The following is a 9,500-nucleotide window of genomic DNA, read 5'->3' as shown; positions in this document are numbered from 1 at the left end:
TTCTTTCTTTTTATTTTCCTAACGTCAGGCAGCATGCGGTCCACAGCTGTTGGCTGTTCACACACTGCTCGCTTGCTCATGGTCCATTCTCTGTTTTAATTCACTTCAATGAGAAAAAAAAATCATTATATAGACATGAAAAACGGCATCGTAAGGTATTTTCATGGTCAGTTACCATAAACAGGTGGTGTCTATAAATACTTTCTTATGAAGTTGTGGTATAATCGTACGAGCGGCGCGGCATCGGTAGGGTTGGCCATACTGCCAACCCTCCACACCACATGGTTGGGACGCGGTGTTGCCTCACCTCCTCTTAATCTTAAATACATCTGTGCGCTTCACACCCACTTTTACACACAACTATTCCTACAAAGAAGCTGAGGACATTTTTGTGTGAGATTTGATGGCAGTTGAAAGCTGGCAAAAGTGACAAGAGAGCAGGGTGAGAAAATGTCTGAAAAATGTTAACTGGTGTCGGCGTGTGGGGGTGTGGGGGGGGAGGCGGCTGGCCTTGAACTTGGTCTGTATTTTTACTCTCCCTCTCAAGTGGCTAGCTTTTCTTCCGCACTTCTGCATCTTTTTATGTATCTTCGATTATCTCCTCTTTAGTGAAATATAATGCAAATGAAGTCAGTAAGGTGGGGATGCGAGTGAGACCACAGAATTCCATTGATGAAGGTAAAGGCGAGCCGTGCCAGTGTGGAGAAGCACACTGCCTGAGTTAAAGGTACGTGTACGTGCTGGCATTAATGGGTTAGGAGGGGTGGGCGAGGCTCCTGCTGATACAGATATTCTGAATTACAGTGTTAGCACTTCACGGCGGTGCCATTATACCTTGTCCTGGCCATGTCGCCTGTCCTGCCATGCTGGCCTTGAATCGATGACGCTCCTCAACTACTGAAAAGATTGTGTGTGTGTGTGTGTGTGTGTGTACGAACAGCACACGCACCTATGTATACATACGACGCCTCGGGTCACGGAAGTGGGGGAGGGATGGAGGGAGGGAGGGAGGAAGGAGGGATAGAAAAAGGGGATGGGCGGGAGGAGGGAGAGAGCACCCCCTGTGGCTCGGTAGGAAGTCGCCCACGTAATTAGAACCACTCTCACACGTCCCCCCACACACACCACAATGCGAGAAATCACTACATAATGAGGGGCACCTGCCGGCACATTAATTTTGGAATGGTCGCTGCCTAGGGCGGACAAGTTACCCTGCGAATGAAATAGCGCTGCGCTGGCCGGTGGCGTCTGCTGCTACAGCCTTGAATGGGGAATTTTTGCCGCTACAATTTAGTTAATTTGGTTACTTATCTTCCAGGAAAAGCCCTTCGCTTGAATATGAAGATGAGGGTTAGAATAATGAGTAATGTAGGCATACTACGTTTATTCAGGTATGATAGTGGTGTTTAAATAACTGAAACAAAAAATATGTTTTTATACGTGCTTGTTTTATAGTCTATACAATGTCAGCGAGGAAGCCGTAGTATCTTTTTTTTTTATTTCCTTTATTTCCTATTCTGTATTCAGAAAGAAGGTCTATCAGATCAGTTAGTATGACTGGCACTCTCCTGTCCTCTTAGCCTCCCTCCGTTACCGATTGCTTACAAGTTATGAGGAGGTAAAGGAAGAGCGGAAGAACGGAATATCTTGTATAGGAAACCATTACCTGGGACGATGCTATAGTGTGTGTGTGTGTGTGTGTGTGTAGGAGATAGTCACGTAGCCTATTACACGGTCGAGTTGTCCGACTCAGTCACTTTATAATTTTTTTTTTTTTTTTTTAGGACACACACACACACACACACACACACACACACACACACACACACACACACACAGCGGTATTTGACTCGCTGACACCTGCTGAATGAAGATTTTCGATGAAAGAAGTCACACACACACACACACACACACACACACACACACACACACACACACTTCTTTAAACACCACCACAAGCCACAAACACGTCCACCACTATCAAGCTGACGAAGTGGAAAGGAAATTATGTATAGTTTGGGAGCCTCCTCGCCACCCTCTGCCCAAGAAGTTGTAGTAGTAGTAGTAGTAGTAGTAGTAGTAGTAGTAGTAGTAGTAGTAGTAGTAGTAGTAGTTATTGTAGTAGTAGTAGTTATAAATATGATATTCCTTTAGTCGTTCATGTGTAGTAATTATCAAGCACCGTTTTTAACCATCCGGACGTGGGTAAATTCTTGAACGTAGGAAATGTTGAGGTTATACTTGAATATCCTGGTTGTTATAACGTTCGTCAGGATCACAGAGATGGCCGTTTCCTCTCCAGCTCTTTGTTCGTGTTAAATTTACGTTATCTGAGCATGAGAGGTGAAACGAGGAAGAGATGAATGTCGCTTGTATATTCTGGACTACTCTCTTTTTCAGTTTGTCGTCTCTACGTAACAGAAAACGGATTCCGGGTGTAATTCTTCCAGACCATTTTCTTTAATGCTAAGTCTGGAGCTTGGGAAAATAATAACGTTTAAGTTCGGAAATGTTTGAGGAAATTAACTTCACTTTTATGTAATTACATTTTGTTTAAACGAAGGGGTATTTGTTTTGGTTATTGAGCACGTATCATCTGACAGATGTGTGTGTGTGTGTGTGTGTGTGTGTGTGTGTGTGTGTGTGTGTGTGTGTGTGTAAGTGAATGGGAAACAAGGCAATGTCACCATAAGAAAAATCAGGGCGGAAGTCCGACTTTTATCTAATATTTACATCTTCCTTTCTTTTTTCTTCCTTCCTTTCTTCCTCTAATAATTTTCTTTCATACTTCCATTTTTACTTCACTCCCATCATTCATTCATTATTTTTCTTCCTTTCTTTCTTGCCTTCTCTCTTGTTTTCTTTCAACATGCTATTCATTCTAACTTTTAAACCTCACCCTTTTGCACCACCATTAAAACTGCCACACACTTTCTTTCCCCTACAATATATTTTTTAGTGAGGCAGAGTGTGTCTAGAAGAGGAGTAGTACCACTCCTTCGTCGACCCCTTCAGCATCGTAAAGTACTCCTGAGAGCTCCCTGTAATACAATTCTCGCCTAGGCCATCCTGACGAGGCTCTTAAGACACGATTTAAGTAATATATATGTATCACGTTCATCTGGCTTGACTGCTTGTCCCCTCCTCGTCCTTCTTCCTCGTCGCCAACCTTCCCTTATTTCCCCTTCCGTCCTCTTTCCAGCTTTCCTTCTTGGTTTTGCTCCAGCGTTTCTCTTTTAGCCATCTCCCGTGACCTATTTCTTTTTCCTCGTTCTTCCTTTCACCGACCCTCCTGACCTCTCTCTCTCTCTCTCTCTCTCTCTCTCTCTCTCTCTCTCTCTCTCTCTCTCTCTCTCTCTCTCTCTTCGTTCCTCCGGCCAGCCTTTTCAACGTTTCCCCTCCTAGAGTGAAGGAGAGGAATGGAAGGGTCATAGGGTTTAGGTAAAACTGTGATTCTTAACAGTCTAACAAATGCCACCGGAGAGGCAGTGAAAGGGAATATACTATTACTGAAGAGAGAGAGAGAGAGAGAGAGAGAGAGAGAGAGAGAGAGAGAGAGAGAGAGAGAGAGAGGTGGAGGGCTTAAGTAAAGACGTTATCAGGAGAAAGACGCCAGTACCATCAGTATAAGTAATGAGATCCCACCAGTTGAAGGATTCCAGTGTCAGCCGCGTAACTGGAAGGATACTGTGCCAAATGTAAGATCCAGCACCGTATCCCCAAATGTCTCTGCGCTTTATTTCCTCTCCACTCTTACGAAACTCTAGTGGAAGTCATTGGGATTTCTAAGGGTGCTTTTCGTGGTTTTACAAATAGTTTGATAATTACAATCTCTGTGGTCTTTGAAAATAGTCCTAATGAGAGACAAAAGCTCATCAAAGTACTGACCTAAAGATGAGCAATAGAAGGAATCTCCAGTATTACCAGTAGGTTATCACTGACGAAAGAGAGACCGTGCCAGCAGTACCAATTAGTGTCACCAGGCAGGACTCCTAGAACCGGAAGGCACTAATTATAGATCCCTGTTCCGTCTGTTATTGTCTCAAAGGGTTCCCTCCCCGACCTTCCTCTGCAACACAACAGCAAATTACTTTTCTTGCCTCCGAGAATCTCTGGAAGGTGATGTTTCTCCAGTGTAGTGTTAAGTAAGTAATGTAAAGTTAATCTGAATTTGATGCCGTCTCCAAAGAAAATATATATTTTTGCATACCTGCAGTATATGTTTAGATCTTCCAATACGTAAGTATATATATATTTTTTCAGCGTTTTGAATTTACCTTTTTTAATATTTAATTCCGAGTTGTTGTGAGCGATCAAGTTGTGTGTGCCTTGAAGATTGTCTCCAGGCCTGCAAACGTTAGTGACCAACTGCGAGGCTTTCCTTTGCCGGCCTGGATGGACTCTGCGGGGCTGACTCGCCGCTTGTCAGTGCGAAATACAAAGCAGGGCCTCATTTGACCTTTGCAGAAAATGTCGTTGGATTACACACACACACACACACACACACACACACACACACACACACACACACACACACACACACACACACACACACACACACACACACACACACACTGGAGAGAGAGAGAGAGAGAGAGAGAGAGAGAGAGAGAGAGAGAGAGAGAGAGAGAGAGAGAGAGCAATCCCAACAATTCGGCCTGAGGTGTAGAATGTTGTGTATCACTGTGAACCATTTGTGCAGCGTGAAAGTAGAGCAACATTTGCGTCATACAGGTCTTCATAATCTGGATTTTTCCTTTAGTTCGTTTTCTCTTACCACCACCAGCTGGCGGGGAAGGTGTCCGTGGCGACCTGGGGATGCTTCACTTATGACATTTGCTGTCTCTATCCATCACCCGACTTGCTAGCTGAATGTATACCGCGAATCCATGGATATTGAATTATGTATATCGCGGCAACGCTCTTCTTATAAACTTAGGTACCACTCTTTCATTGGCACCGTTGAGTGGAGGCTGCAGGAGACAGTGGTACTCGGGAATGGTGTCGCCGCCCACTGACGCCCTCGGCACTCGGCTTGACACACATCAAACTTTAAGTCCCTTTGTAGTCTGTGTGGTTGAGTTACTGAAGCAGAATATCTTTTAATGTTGTCGTTTGTTAAAAGTTTACGGCGTGTTCGTGACCGGTGGAGCTTGATGGCCTCTGAGCTTTGGGATGTGTTTGTCTAGAGGAGAGTGTCGGAGCGGAGGAGGCAAGCGAGGCGAGGGCGGGTCCTTCCTGAATCTGCACGCCTGGAAGGGCGGAGGCGGCGTGAGGCTTCCATGAAGGCGCGCCGACCCTCCAAAAGACGGCGGGAGCAGCATCTCTCCGGCCTTATCGAGCCTTAATTATCAGTCGTAACTCCAAGGCATATTCATTGAATTAATTTCCTCGCAGCTGTTGGATGATATACGAGGCGTTAATGTAGTCAGCCCCACAGTGGCCGGAAGGCATTCTCTCCTGCCCCGCCCCATCCTCGTCTCGCCACGCCCGTCTAACATTATCCGCGTCTCGTTCCAGCCTTATCTTACCCTATCCTCGTCCAGCCCCACCTCTCATCCCCGTCTCGCCCCTCCCACCTACGTCCAGCTGTATTATTCTCTGTTCCATTCATCTCCCCCATGTTCCTCCTTATCATCACGTTAGTAAAACGGCCTCACCTGGCATGAGAATGGGCAGCATTGGTACAACTTTAACCCTTCAACACAGTATGCTGGCAAGTATCCATGTATAATTAAAAGACGCATTATGTATTGAATTACAAGGTGAAACGTTGTCTAGCTGCTCTCGTGCGCTATTTACTGTTGACCTCGATTTGGGGAACCTTGGCATCCCTGGGCAGCGTGAAGGTCTTGTACCTGTTCTTTCGCTAGCCAGCATCACTCGCATATCCGTCAACCTCACGTAATCCTGCGATGAAAAACACTTGACATAAGGAATGCTGAAGTATTTATCTGCCCAGCGTGAAGGAGCCGTAAAGAGACAGACGCAGATAAAACGGCGGGAGGCAGAGGGAGCTGGAGGGTTTACGAGAGCGACGGGCGGCGGGCAGACTCTTGGGGAGGCTCAAGGCCCACAGGAATACCTATGTTATAGCCTCTTACCGCCGAGTTCCTCCTACCTGGCGTCCAGCTGCTGGGGAGGCTCTCACCAGGCGGACAAGTGTTGGGCGGTGGCTTGCAGGATGCACGAAACACACACACACACACACACACACACACACACACACACACACACACACACACACACACACACACACACACACACACGGATCAATAGCACACAGAATACACTACATGAAAGAAAAAAGACATAGAGAGAAAAGAATTAGTGTATATATATTTTTTTTTATACAGAAAGGACGATAATATTATACCAGACGTGTCCCGCTGGCTTGTCCCGAGGCACGTCCTAATCACAGGCAAGGGGCGTGGCGGCCTAACAATCAATACCCAGAACTGTAGTGAGGCTTGTCGGGGGCTTGGTATAGGCCTAGTGTGTGTGGGTGGTGGTAGTGGCGGTAGTGTGACAGTGGTGGTGAGGGTGACGCAAGGTGGTGGCGGTGCGTGTATGATGCAAAGTGGTGTTAGTACTGGAGAGTGATGTAAGGTCCGTGAGGTTAGAACAGATAGGGGAGTGATATTACCTTTAACTGGGCAGAGAGAGAGAGAGAGAGAGAAGATTTTATTTCATGTCGTGGTTCTGTCCTTCACAAGACAGCTGCTCTGGTATCACTGCTGCCCAGAATCATGGTGTGTGCATGTGTCAAACGTTCAAAGCAGAATATTACACGTCCCAGTTTCTTACGGCGTGCAATAAGGTGTGCAGTAGATACTCTTTATTTACACATTTTTCAGTACTCGTTGAAGGTAGTGCAGGTCAAGGAAAGCTCAGCAGGTTAATTACTCCCTTCCTTGAATATATATTTCAACATTGTATACTAGTTTGCAATGTAACATACAACAATTAACTCCTGCAACATCTGGGCTTCTATTTAGTTTTATTATCGGCATCACTTGAGGATTATGTCAAGTTTATCATGCTATTTCGCTACATTGAAATGTTTAAAAATCATATCCAGTTACCCTTCCACTATGGTTATATCTTCATTTACTCCGGGTAACATCTGCTGACTGCATAAAGTTCGGAAATTATTAGTGCCAGTGAAAGGGTTTAATGCTAAGCTAGTGATGCTCAGTTTTCTAGTATGAGTAGTGTGAGTGCGCCGTTCTTCAGCCCTCCCCTGGCCTCCACCTGCCCCGTGACGCCCATCTGCTGGGAACTGCCGGCACCAAACGATGTAGCAGAAATGTGTTTATGTGTTCTTTTATGACTTAACTTATGTACAAACCCATTTCAGTGACGTGATAGTTGTGTTGATCATCCATTCTCCCCATCCCTCTCTTCCCATCCGTTCCCATCCGTTCTCTCCCATCCGTCGTTCTCAGGTACCTTGTTTCCTTCCCCCAAACCGTCCCCACAATGGTCCCACTTCTCCCCTTCCCCTCCGACTGAATCTTCTCTTCCCTCTTCTCCTTGATCCGCCTCTCCTGTCTTTCTCTTCCTGCCTCCCGACCATCACGTAATGACCGGCCGCAACACAACCTGTCCTGCCTGCCAGCGGTCTGCGCATCACTCTTTGTTCTTTTAGATGAGTTGCTTCGCTCTGTCGGGATATTGTGCGGTGACATTCAGCATTTCCCTTTCATACGCGCCCTGCAATAACACTGAGGGGAACGAGTGCACCAACGGTTCGTGTATAAATACTCATACTCACACACATGCACATACACGTTGTTATTGTTGTTGTTGTTGTTGTTGTTGTTGTTGTACTTTTTGTTATTGTTATGATTGTTGTTATGGTTATTATTATTATTATTATTATTATTATTATTATTATTATTATTATTATTATTATTATTGACATTATTACTATTATTATTATTATTATTATTATTATTATTATTATTATTATTATTATTATTATTATTATTATTATTATTAATAGTAGTAATAGTAGTAGTACTAGTAGTAGCAGTAGCAGCAGTAGTAGTAGGAAAAATTGTTGTATTATCATTATTATTATTAGTAGTAGTAGTAGTTTAAAAACAAAAATATATACAAGCTCTAAAGAAAAGAAATTTACACACACACACACACACACACACACACACACACACACACACACACACACACACACACACACACACACACACACACACACATCTCTCGCTTTTCTTTTTCCTTCCCGAGACAAAAAAAAAAAAAAAAAAAAATCACAAGGTCCACATATCTTAAAATAATTACTTTTTGTGCCGCGTGATCGCTCACCCGCCTCGCAGACACTGCCGGCCAGATCTGACAACTCGGGACGCCCCACTGCCTTGTCTTCCCTTTCATTTTTTTTGAGTCATTATTATTATTTTTGCTTCTAAGTAGCACCATGTCATTAACGCTCCCCATCATTATTCTTATCTACCATCTTCTTCAAGGTTATCCTTTTCCTTCTTTATCTTATATGCACCTCAGTTTTAGGTTATACGTCTTAATTTTTTTTTATTATATTTTTAGCTTATTTATTTTTCACGAGCGCGTGTGTGTGTGTGTGTGTGTGTGTGTGTGTGTGTGTGTGTGTGTGTGTGTGTGTGTGTGTGTGTGTGTGTGTGTTTATCTTCACTCCATTCACTCATTTTTTTTCTTCCTTTACAGTGTGAGAGATGTAGTCGTCGTCATTTTAGCGATGGTAAGTAACCCTGTGTCTTTTATTATCAGTATTACCACATTGTAGCTGTTTAGTAATTCATCGCCTGTCTCTGCCACATGAAGGAAATCCTAGTTTTTTTTTTTTTAGATATAAAGTGTAGGTATTTGACAAAGTGAGTAATTTATTAGTAGCGTATGGCTGTGACTTGCATGGTGGCAGGAGAGACCGAAATGAAACGAACCAAATAGGAAAGTTTAGTTCGAGAAGGAAATTCTTGGCTCTCAGATTTAGGCTAACAAACTTCTGTAGATTAATTAGGGCCCAAGTATTTATAAGAAATGCACAGAGAAAAGTTCGCTCGCTTTTTAAAGGAATGAATTGAGTGCACATAAAAGTTAAGAACCACCCAAGTTTATTAAAAAGTTCTGAGGGGAGAGTATGTAGAATGGTAATACTCAAGATGTTATGAAATATGCTATGTTGGATTAGAGTTAAAATTTGTGGCTTGTTTGAGAAAATAATAAAAAAAGAAAACCGTATGAACTAATATGGAAGACGGCAGAAATATATTTGAGCATTCTGGTATAAAATAGGTCTGTTGCACTGTTTTTTTTTTTTTTTTTTTTTACAAAGGTGAACTAATTGACCATTAATATTAACAAGGAAAAATAGGTGTAAACTGTAGTAATGGCAGCTATTCTGGGATACGGAACACGACAAACGAACACAGAGAATCAGGTGCAGTTATAAATTCAATAGAAACTGATGCAGCTTTGCAATGTGAGGAAGCTGAGCT

General features: G+C 43.5%; 1 long non-coding RNA gene across 1 annotated transcript in view; it reads left to right on the top strand.

Annotated features, from left to right (window-relative positions):
• Nucleotides 1-283: 283 nt before the first annotated feature.
• Nucleotides 284-9,500, top strand: part of LOC123498048 — a 28,282-nt gene continuing 19,065 nt past the window's right edge. The window contains exons 1-2 of the long non-coding RNA XR_006672627.1: nt 284-727; nt 8,710-8,743. This is a non-coding gene — a long non-coding RNA (uncharacterized LOC123498048). The remainder of the gene's footprint in view (nt 728-8,709; nt 8,744-9,500) is intronic.

This window comes from Portunus trituberculatus, chromosome 47, assembly GCF_017591435.1.
Source record: "Portunus trituberculatus isolate SZX2019 chromosome 47, ASM1759143v1, whole genome shotgun sequence".
NCBI classification, from domain to species: domain Eukaryota; kingdom Metazoa; phylum Arthropoda; class Malacostraca; order Decapoda; family Portunidae; genus Portunus; species Portunus trituberculatus.
The sequence above is the reverse complement of the archived record's forward strand: the minus strand, read 5'-3'. Positions and strand labels throughout refer to the sequence as shown.